We start from the raw sequence: 13,012 nt of genomic DNA, 5'->3' as shown, positions 1-13,012 counted from the left end.
ATAATATGTACAAAAGGCGACATAACTCTAAAAAAGTCATCTTTTCCATAAAAACTTATAAACAAGACATGACTGGCTGATTTAATTGACTGATTCAGCTTTGTAATATCCCACGCTGGGTCCAGGTCTCTTTCTCCATGTAGGAGAAGAGTGGTAGCTTAATCGACCACGTTGCTCTACTGCGCCACTCTGGTGGATATATTTTTATACTGTAATGAAAAACAATCGCTGTCAGATTTCTGTGACAATAACCGGGACCGACGCCTTAACGTTTTCTCCGGGTCATGGTCAAGTCAAACCCACAAAAAAAGACAGTCAGACCATAGTCAGCTAATATATATTTTTATAAATACAAATAACCATTTATGTACGTAATCGAACACGCGACCGTCGGTGTTTAAGCGCTTATTTATACACGGAAACACGCACCGCTACACCGGACGTCGTCGCTAGGAAAGAGATAGAAAAGAATATAAAAAATAAAGCGGATACAAAGCGGTAAATTAACGAATTAAAAGAAAATTATTACGTATTTATAAGAAAAATATAGCATTGATACTTATTAGAAATTGAGAACGTGCAAATTACATTCTTCCAGGAAGTTTATATCCATTGCGTTTGTACTAAGACTGAATTAATTTGATTTTACTTTGTTAATTTGGTACATGTTAGATTAAAGGATAACGTGAACGTACTCTCGAGCTATACACGTGCATGGCAGACACGTGTATAACATTATATTAATTTGAGTTTTGATCTGTCTTAATATTTCGCGGTTAAAAAAAAATAAGTGATTGAGGAATTCGTTTTGCTGAGTACTTGTAAACATATTTTTATAATAACCTCCTATATTATTGTTTTTTTTTTTATTACTAAGTAAATCTTCAGACTTACTAATTTCAAAGTTGTTTGATAATCAAGACGTACTTATATAATGTAACCAAGCTGGAGAGTATTTTCACAGTGTGTACATGGTAATGCGTCAAATTATTTCAAACATTCAAAAGGATTTACTTGAAAAGTATACTTGTTAAGATTATAAATAAAATATTTTCATCATTAATTCTAATTATTTAAGGACCAGTTTTATAACCTAAATTTATTTAACCTATCATTTTTATAAACCTAACCATTTGTAGAAATATAATTCAACAAGTCTCATTACGACATGCAATGCGTATTACTCATCTATTTATTCAAGTGCACGTATAAATAATACATTCTTCAATTAGTATTGAATGGTGTGGATTGGATCAAAATTGCTGGGAATAACTGAACGTACATCAAGAACTCTCGATTCCGAGTGCTCTCAATATTCCTGTGGCATAGCCGTGATATTGGCTTTTACTCATTAATAGTTTAAATCAAAATCAAAATCAAAAACAGCTCTATTCAAATAGGCCCCAAATGCACTTTTGTAAAAGTTAAGCTAACACCGATTCAGAATGTAGATTCTGCAAAGAAGAATCGGTAAGGAATTCTGCAGTTACTTTTTTTGAAAAATAATATATACACTTCGTTTTAGTACAAAATTAGTAACATGTTGTATAAAATACAGCGTCACAAGTCCACACATCTTTATCAGCTATGTAATCCTGCACCGAATAATAAGCTTTATCTATTAATTTTTTAAAACAAAAACTTTAAATTTATGTTGAAACCATTCCAAAATTGTTTGTGGGATTTTATTATACATGCGAATACCATGACCCAGAAAAGAGACGTTTACTTAGCGCTTTATATAGAATAAACTGAGCTAAAAGTATTTGTTCCATTATTGACAAAATCTTGTTCTCTGTCTCGTTGGGAGATATTAGGGGAGATTAGTTCCAACCTTAAAAGAACCTAATACGACTTCTTCAGTGGATGGTGAATTTTCTACTAAGAGTAAATAGATATTGGGTTTTTATGATAACAACCACGACTGGCGGCTTATATGTGAAGCTTAGTGATGACATGCAAAAGTACAAATACTTCTAGAAGTATATTTACAAAAATATTACTAGCTCTAACAGGGAAATGAACCTGCAAAAGTCAATTTAAATGTAACTTTCATCATTACTGCACCAATAAAATGTCTAATCTTTATTTAAAATTAACCTACTGTACTTAATTTCAGCTATTAAGGTAGGACACAGCAGGAAATATCTTGAAGAAACTAAACTTACAGAAAATTATAGCAATATAGCATTGCTCTCAAGTAGAGTTGTGTCCCTATGGTACGGCAACGCGTCGGAAAAACTCCAGGTTTTCAGGCGTCCATTAGCTACGGTATCCCCTTACCATTAGTCGGACCGTACGCTAACTTTGTAATGAAACAATAATTGAATAGTTATCATGACAAGGACATATTGTTCAGGACAATTAGATTTGTATCTAGAAGTTGTTTGGGTGCTAACACATCATAATTAAATTATATCATATTTATATACTTATTCAAATTCATTGCATCATCTATTCTGTTATATCTACATTTTTACATCTATCTTAACTTTTTATTGTTTTTTATCATTTAAAGTTTTATATTTGGCTTTAATTCCGCCTTTTGCTTTAAATATTTTTTAAATTGAGTGATAAAGTAAATAAATTTATACATTCTACAGAAATAATGTCATATCAAAGAAGGAAATAATTAACAATACTCACACTACAAGACTCGTAAAGATGTGTAGGTGTGTCGATTCGACTGGGTAGAAAACATGTCTTTATTTAGGTTTAAGAACATGCCTCTATTCCAAACTATTCGATATTTTTTTAATGGATTCGGTTACGGATAGGCTTTTGTGTCGGATATCCGAAAATTTCGATTACGGTTACGGCACACTACAACATACATACTCTACAATTATTATGTTTTTATACGTAGGTATATACTAAAATAAAATTTTCGTTTTATATTTTGTATGTAGGTAAACACGGCTAAGGATCTATATAAAATTATTTGATATTTTTAATTTAAAATATTTTTGGCAAGAACGTGTGGGCTGCAACGTTGCAATTTTGAATGTTGACAAAAAACAAGATTTCATCCACCCACGACGGAAGACTTTTAGAGCTCCAGGGTCATTTCCAGCAGATCCTTATATTGGCCTCCCAAAATCAAATGACTAATAAAATCGCCTTAAAAAATTCTCAATGATTTATGGGTGAACGTGACACTTTTATGAATTGATGGAACTGAGTTTGTTTTTTGTCCACATGAATATATAAAGACCAGTTTGTTTGTTTTATCGATTCTTTAGATGTTAGAGATTAATAATGCGTTTGATGCTAAGCATACTATCGAATATTAAAAGTTATAAAATATAAGTTTGGACTAACAAAACATTATCTTTGTTTAATTGATTAAATTCATCATCATCATCATCATCATCATTTCAGCCTATTACAATCCACTGCTGGACATAGGCCTCCACAAGTTCGTGCCAATAAATGGCGCAAACTCATGTGTTTTGCCCATAGTCACCACGCTGGGCAGGCGGGTTGGTGACCGCAGGGCTGGCTTAGTCGCACTGAAGACGCTGCTGCCCGTATCGGCCTGTGTATTTCAAAGCCAGCAGTTGGATGGTTATCCCGCCATCGGTTGGCTTTTAAAGTTCAAAGGTGGAAGTGGAACTGTGTAATCCCTTAGTCGACGTCTCACGACACCCACGGGAAGAGAGGGGGTGGCTATATTTTTTACTACCGTAGCCACACAGTAGTTACACACAGTAGTTGATAAAATTAGAAATTGGATACTTCTTGTCGCAAAAATTTGTACGGTTCTTTTTTAAGAAAAACTAAAATCCAAAATAAGAAAATGCGAACGAAGTCACAGGCACTGCTTGTCCATTATATTATTAGGAGCGCAAGCGAGCACTCAATGCATATTATCGATATGGGATAGTTCGCAATACGTACGCGAGTTGAATCAATAACTAAAGTGTCGCCAAACAAACTGATATGGTTTAAACGATAAGGCTTTTAACATGACTAACTTTATACAGATATAAAGCAAGAAGCAGTAAATTAAACCACATATACTACTTACTATATATACTACTTGCTTTTACCCGAGGCTTCGCTCGCTTTGAATTTTTTTTAATAAAAAGTATCCTATGTTACTTCTAATACCTCCAAGAATATGTGTACAAAGTTTCATGATGATTGGTTAAATAGTTTTCGCGTGAAAGCGTAGTAAACAAACTTACATTCACATTTATAATATTAGTAGGGATTACTATGCTATATTTTTTATACAATAAAGTTAGGGAACTAGCTTACTTTCTGCTTGATGGTAAGTAAATACCGTAACCTATGACCGTATGCAACACAAGGAACGCTGCAAGCGCGTTGTCAACCCTATCCCCGCCCCCCACAGGAGCTTAGGTTACTTTAAACACCACAAAAGGAGAATATCATACTACTTGAGACCTATTAGGCTATAATTTTCTATAAGCTTGAGGTACTGCTGTGCCCTACCTATGTTACAAAAACACATGTTATCTGTGTTGAAAAATGTGAAGGGAGACAGTAATGGTGTTACGAAGTCAAGTCATAATTTAATATCAACAGGTTATTGCTTCACCCGCAGGTTGATCATGATTGTTATATCATATCGTATGTCGACCTGTTTCTATCGAAAGTATGTATAAAATGTATGCAGTTGTGAAAATAAATTCCTTATTTGGTATTAATTTCAATATGTCCAACTTCCATCGTCCTGATTCATTCTATACTGTTTTTTTAACGTAAATTATTAACAATATACTGATACATAACACTGATACAGATAAAGGCCTATTATTCTGATCAGTTTAGTAGTTTTTGCAGTATAACTGAACAAAAAAAAGGCTCTCCATTTATTTATATAGATAAATAGATATTACATAATAAATACATTACAGGTTTTTTAGTTCTATTCTGAATAATTAGGCATATCTATTAAATAATAAATTTCCCAAAGGGGTTCTAAAGCACTGAGCAATTATGAGCTAGAGTATTTAATTCTTTGTTCTTGTTACTACTACTATACAAGCTTCTGTGAGTTAACAAATTCTGTAATTTTATTATGTTAGAAGATATTTTACACCTGATTTAATTGAGGGAGACTTATGCAGTAAAGTGTACGAAGGCAACACTTATCAAACACACCTGCAATACAGCAGTTGCCAAATGATATGCATGTGCTAGTCTAGACTTATTCATTGTACTAATAGCGACACACGACCTGAATATCATTCCCCATTATTTGTCAAAGTATCGATCGCTTAAACTGGGGCAGTGAGGTGTGATGACACGTATCACCCTGAGTGTAATGCAATTACCTTTTCTTTGTAATGTTACGTGTAATTTAATAAGCTATTTTTTTTTTCATAGAAATTTTAGTTAAAACCGCAATGTTTTATTCTCGTTAAGTACAAGTAGTAGTTGTGTTCGCAGTTTAAACTTGTAATATTGACATCATTGAAAATTTAATAACACATTCTATAGGTTTTAGTAAAGTTGACGCTTGAACACACTGTTACGTCTTGTTTGTCTGAAAACGACGTCGGTTCTTCAAACTTGCTTACACAGACAAGTATAAGTTACTAGCTGACCCGGCAAACGTTGTCTTGCCGCTAAACGCTATTAAGAAATAGGGGTTGGTGGTAGAAGGGTGAAAATTTAGGGTTGTATGTATTTTTTAATGTTGTATCATAAAAAAATAGAAATTAAAAATTTTGTCTAAAAAAAAAAATTTAGGGGTGGACTACCCCTAACATTTAGGGGGATGAAAATAGATGTTGGCCGATTCTCATAGATACCGGATAAGCACAAAAAAATTCATCAAAATCGGTCAAGCCGTTTCGGAGGAGTATGGGAACGAAAACTGTGACACGAGAATTTTATATATTAGATATGAGTTTTTATACCACGCCAGTTTATAGACATTTCGAAAATGCCAAAATAAATTTTATATTCACGAAACACAAAAAAGTCTTTCCAGGGTTTTTTTTAAACATTAATTATACGAGCGGTTGTGGTTTTGCAAATATCTGCTCTTATTTAGAACACCATTACTTTAAATTGTGGATTTTTAAATAAAAATCGAGATGAAATTTTATAATAATTCCTGGAAATGTTAATTAATTAATTAGAACACACGTGAAGACCTTTACAAATCATCTTTCAGTTGAAACTGTAGCATTTAGTAGGATTCTACCTACTATTACACCATATAGCCATCAATGTTGATCAAAAACAAGCTTTGAAACATCACACAGTTTAGAAAATCATTATTCAACAAACATTTTGTCATCGTGTATTGTTGTTTGAACTTTGGATGAAAATAGCCCATATTGCCAAAACTTGGCTGATACTATTTTAATAATAGCAAACGTAACCGACACGTTTCCCTTGGCTGGTTTCGTAATAATAATGGTCAAAACGGTCGGGGTCAAGGTTCAGTTCCCAGCTAGAAGACGCGATACTTCCATCTCTACCAACAAAACATTTGCAGTTAGGTGCGAGAGAGATAAAATAATTCGCGTGTTACGAGAGCGGTATTCTATTCGATTGGGGCATTTGAAAAAAAAAACGTACCAATGATTCATTGCCAGGAACGGATTTTATCGTCTCTATCAAGAACGATTACTTATTTCGAACCGTTTCAAGACTTGTAAACGAATTCTGACTATTATAACGGCATAAAAATTTAAACAAGATTGTATGAATAAACTTAATATCCTTTAATTTCTTGTAGAGTTTCTGTTAATTTATGAAATGGCTTAACGGAAGTTAGGGAATTTAAACGTATCAAAATACCAGTCTTAAATTATCGGGAGATAATTTTTTATCACTGCGGTAGGAAAAAATTGCTTGGTTACCTAATTCATAAGATGAGTTTAATTAATTTTAATTTGAAGTGACAGCAAAAAATATACATAAATTATCCTATAAGAAATTTCTAAAGCTTAATGTTGTTTAAGAATACATAGTCGAGTTTTTTAGCGTCTCAAGTCGATTGCAAATATAATTTGATTTTTTACTCAGAATAATCCTGTCACAAGAACTAAGATCCAAAACAAGGCTTACGAATTTTAATAACAACATTTTAATAATTAATTGTAACGTCGATTTTATTATAACGCAAAAAAGCTTAGATTTCACTGTCTATTTATTGTTTTATATGTTATAAGGAAACACGGTGTAAATATTATAATTAATTATATTTGTTATATTGTAGAGGACACACACGTAATTCTGTCGTGTATTTTAAAAATAGAAGTCAAAGCGTTGGAGAACTGTAAATAAAAAGGAAATACTCGTGTTTCGATAGTTATAGTTATTTTATAGTGTGTTATTTATTTATATTATTGAGAACATGCAAATGAATGTGAATTATATAAATGTTGAATTAGTTATGTGTTTGTATAAGCCTGCAAATGTTTATAGAAATTATAAAGAAGAGAACTAAATGCTCTATATTGAATCGGCGTATTTAAATAAATTATGCGTAGGCTGTATTACGTTTAAATATCAGAAGGTAACGCGAGTGATATTGCAACACATCTGCGAAATAAATTATAAAAATATTGTTTATATATTATTATAGTTATTTATATTTATTAAACTCTGAAAGACACTGCCGTAAAAATGAGAGCAATTTAAGAAGGTTCACTTGAGACATACTATGACATTTTATACGAGTAGTATTGACTTTCATCGCTTTCTATCAAAGAAGAGCAGAACTAATAACTTTAAAAAATGCATTTACTTCAAAGCTGAGGTCAATATGCAATTAAAAAGATAAGAGTAAAGACGAATGAGAATACTAGTTTCTAATAAGTAATATCATAAACCAGTTATGTAGCGGTGTGGATACACGAGGAAAAAGCATCAATTGTCGAACCGGCTTAGTCAGACCGATCCTTGCACTTTGTTTAGACCAAACTAAATTAAGCAAAGAAATAAGAATCCACAGGACATACGTAAGCAACTAATGGGAGCTAAAATGTAAAAATGGGTTTGTTAATTTTGTATATTTTTTTTCCAAAAAAATCAACAGTATGAAACTTTTCGCAAAAATAAATACGGCACAAAAATAATTACTCTTTTTAAAAAGCTATATTAAAAATTATAAAATTTATATAAAAAAAATATTTTTAGATGTTTTATTTATATAATGTAAATAAATTTAAATATAATATAACACAATTACATGAAAGCTAAGTTTAATGCAAGACTCTACATAAGTATGTATAACGCGACTTTATTTTTTCTTGAAAAAAATATCATAATTATTGTCAAAAATAATATATTAGTTATTTATATAAGAAGTAAAATCGCTTTTTGTTTAGTATTATAATTTAGTTATTTAAATATCATCTAGTTTGTTATTTAATATGAAAATATTTGCGAGCTCTACCTGCATTTGAAGGAGTCTGGAACCACCACTTTTCTCCATTTTAGTTCAATAAAATAAACACTAAATGGAAGACACGACAATAAATCCAAATATAACTAATACAATTCAATAAACGCTTAAAAATACTAGCGATTTAAACACATAATAATTCACAATATTTGACACAAAAACTTTGACATGACAAATGATTTACCGCGTTAATGATGATTTTAAAATGAGAATTCGCGGATTATAGTTTAGTTTTTTTTAAACGTGGGCGTAAGGTTTTTAGGTTTTGTTTATTAAACAGCCGTAGTGAATGAGTTCGGCTTACTGATTAAACAGCTAAATAAGCTTGTCGCCAAGCGACTCCGCGGTAGGACTCAGCTGTTATGGCTGAGCGGTTCGCCGCGAGATGGCGGGGCGCGCGGAGAATGACTGTGTGCTGAGTAATCAACTGCCTGCAACGCCCTGTACGTACATGCGATAAGTTTTGTTGTTTACTGACTTGAATTATAAATTACGTAACTTAGCGAAGTTATGGTACGATTAAAAGTTTGTTTGAAACGGTTTTACATTTGATATCAATTTACTTACTACCTTTTAGTTATGAAACCTTATACCTATATTATTATGCAAGACTTCTTTTTTTAAATAGACGAGTATAATATAGAGTTCGAATTAGTAATACAGATTAATAACGAGTTTAATAATATTTTCATTATCACAAAGATACGTTACTCAAGATTATAACATATAGCCTATTCAAAATCAGGTTATGATTATTTGTCTTGTGTAGGTGATATTAGCTTTTCAAATATCTAAGCTGTTATGAGGGCTATCTAGCCTTTGAAAAAGTAAAAAAAAAGATTTTTTCTATTAAATCGAGTAATAAAAGCTTAAATTTGAATGTTACGTGATAGCATTGGATGCATAATGTAAAACATCTGCAGTGGCGTCTGCATCGCGGATGCTGCAGTATTTTATAGATGTCTACTTGCGTCTGTATAGAACACGTCAAATACAGGGCTGCCAAGCTATGAAAAAAGTCTTTTCACATTATTTTTACATTTTATGATTATGAAAATAGAGCCTAGACATACAACATTATTTACTCATATTTCAAAAATAACTTCAGTGTTATGAATTAAACTCTTGAAAAAATTAGCAAAACATTAAAGCCTCACAGAGTTAATAACAAAAACAAGCATATAAATAGAAAAAGAAGATTGAAAAATAAACCTTTAATCTTGAAATCTTTCCTGAGACATCCTATTTTCATAGTTTCTAACCTTCGTAACTCCGTTAAGGATTGTTTTTTTATATGATGATTCCTTTACTCTCACTTTTCGATATAACAGCTAACTTTAGAAAAAGTTAACAATCATTTCTTACTTTTATTAGAGAAGAGATTTCTGTCTTTGTTTGCTTGATTTTAAGCAACTGAATATGTTTTTAAAATCAAATAAAGATTATATAGAGTACTTACAGATTTGAAAATGATACCTACCTCCGCATTACATTTACTTAATTGACTAGCCTGTTAGCGTGTGGTGTCGGCCGAGTAGAATAGCACCTCATCCTTTCTTCCCATGGGTGTCGTAAAAGGCGACCGAGGGATAAACCTGGCTCAAAATCGTCAGAGTCCTGAAGAAGGTAAACTTCATTTGAAACCCGGAATGGGGTCTCTATCAGGCATTTGTGGCATAGCAATAAAATGCGAAAGACTCCTGCAGCCGAACTGGCTTCACAAGTATCGACTCGTCGTTCCTGTTGGCCTAGCCAGTGATGTCGAGAGGGCGGCGCAGAGCTTAGGCAACTCTGCGTGTTCCTGAAGAGTGTCCTAGGCGAGAGTGTCTGTCTGTGAATGTCTTCTTCATGCCTTTTCTAAATCGTCTGCAACAGGCGGACAAAGACCAATGATGATGTCGCAGTTTGTAGTGGCCCTGCTTTCTACTCCGCGGGTTGCGGGTTCAATTCCCGTCGTTGAGTCTGGGTGTAATATTTGTATTTATATATGTATTATTTCTATGTATATTGATCTAAAAAAATAGTTGTTACAGTCGGCTGTTACCTGTAACACAAGCATTAAGTTGCTTATCATAGGAACAGATGACTGTTCGTGTATACTATAAGAAATAAAATAAAAAATGTATATTCGTTTGACAACCCTAGCTGTCAACCCTACGCCGCCATTTAATTGAATTAAAATATAAATGACGTTTTCATCGCGAGATAATTAATTATTTCCATCTCTCACTCTCATCTAAAATGCGCTAGGTAATTGTCTTTTTTGAATTGCAGCACCGGAAAATTCGGTTCACGAATATTGAATGCCGCAAAAATAGCAATTTATTGTTGCTGTATTTACACTATTACCTATATTGTTTACAACTGTATTTTTTTGTTAAAATTAAGTCAAAATTAGGAGCCTGTTTTACCGGTGTTGCATGCAGCTGAAAATATTTTGCTCGAAAATTGCCTGACTTGGTAAATACAATACTGCTCTCAAATAGTGTTGAGTAGCTCTTGGGAAGGAAAGGGGTAGATAAGCTTGTTTGACCCTAAAAAATAATTTTTCGAAATTGATGAAATTTTTTAAAAGTGCTTACAGACCTGTTGAATTTTGTTATACAAGCGAAATTTTTCGACTTATATGTATATACTTATACACAATATACATAGACAATCTGAAGTTACTTTGATAGTGCTAGAGGTATTACAATACCTCAATTAAAACATTTACAGGCTATCTGCATAGAAGTGAAGCAAACGCCGTTAATGTGGGAGAATCCGCAGACGTCATGTTGTTTTAATAAAACAGTTTTAACTTTTACTGTGAAAACTGGTTAATGAAGAACAAAAAAAAAAACAATTTCATTTTAGAAATGTATAATATTATTTATAATTATTTTAATATAAGGAAAGTATATTAAAAGTTCTATCAAATGACGATTCATAAGTACTTTTGAAACCTACTTGAATAAACTTATTCATATTTTTTATTTGATTTGAGCTATATAATAGCACGATATTAAATTTATTCGATATTATGGCTGTATCTACTGTAATAAATTGTATTATACAAAAATAATTCAATTTTTTACTTTGTTTAATGATAATGATGCACCGGTCTGATTTTAAAGATTTTTTTGGGTGCAACAGACTCTTTTTTTAAAACTGAATCTATAGATTATAAGCTGTGTGGCTATGGCAATAAAGAATATTGCCACTCCTCTATTCCCGTAGGTGTCGTAAGAGACGACTAAGGGATAACACAGTTCCACTACCACCTTGGAACTTATACAGTCGACCGATAGCAGGATAACCATCCAACTGCTGGCTTTAAAATACAAGGCCGAAGACGGGCAGCAGCGTCTTCGGTGAAACAAAGCCAGCCCTGCGTTCACCAACTCACCTGCCCAGCGTGGTGACTATGGGCAACACACACGAGCTCACGCCATTTTTTGGGCGAATTGTAAGTCCAACAGTGGACTATGATAGGGTGAAGTGATAGATTATAAAAGGTGTTAACATTCAAAAAATTATCATAATAAGGTAAGATATAAAAAAATGAAACACACATAACCTCATTGGTATTTATTTTAAAAAAGTTACATATAAACATTCATATTAACGTGAACGTTTAGCTATGACCGGGTTACACTTCCACTACGCACCTCTAAGGTTCTTATTTGTCGTTAATTTTTATTAGCACACGTTGAAATATATAATAAAAGAAAAAAAAATTAAGAGAAAATCACTTTCCATAAAAATATTTGATTTTTAAATTTCAAACTGACCGGTTATTATTAATATAATTAATAAAATTAAATACTTTCTATTAATTGTTAATTGTAATGTTTGAATTTTATCTGTAAATATATATTTAAAATAGATTTAATACCAAGACTTATAAATTAAATCAAGCGTATATTTAATATTATTTAATTAAACCATAATATGAAGAACTTTTTGTTGATTGATTTACATCTAAAGGTTGTTTCGCCTTCTACCCAACACTTCCAAAACTAATTTGTAAAGTAAAATAAATAAAGGGACTTTTTTAATAATAAAAGAATAACAACGTGTGCCAAACTTTCCTATTGGATATTCGCTAATTGCAATCGATGTTTTAATCACTGGTATTTTTTATCTTAAAAGGTATGAAACACGTTTGAGAACAGAAAGTTAATACTAAGTAACTAAATAATGTCTAGACAGGTCAATTAATAGCCTTTTTATGATCCACTGCAAGAAAAATTAAACTTTTCCTGTGCCACGCAGTTATTCTACGATTTGGCAAAGATACCTGGTTCAGAACTTCTTTCGAGAAATAAAAATATCTCATTTTACTTTTGATCATAATATAAATTACACAAAAAAAAAAACTAAACTCTGAACCGCTAACATGACTTTCAACTAGCGATGTAGGTTATAACATTCTATTTACTGAGTCAAAAATCTCTATTTTATGTTTATTAAAATACCAGTGATTGACGTATTCATAAAGATTTGACCATACAGTTAAAATTTGATTACATATTTCTTTACGAAAATAAAATACGACAATGACGACGTAGAAGAAATTATAAAAGCGAATTCAAACTGTACCGACAAATCTAAATAAATCACGCTAAGACC

Source organism: Melitaea cinxia, chromosome 18, assembly GCF_905220565.1.
Source record: "Melitaea cinxia chromosome 18, ilMelCinx1.1, whole genome shotgun sequence".
Classification (NCBI taxonomy): Eukaryota; Metazoa; Arthropoda; class Insecta; order Lepidoptera; family Nymphalidae; genus Melitaea; species Melitaea cinxia.
This window is presented reverse-complemented; position numbering follows the sequence as displayed.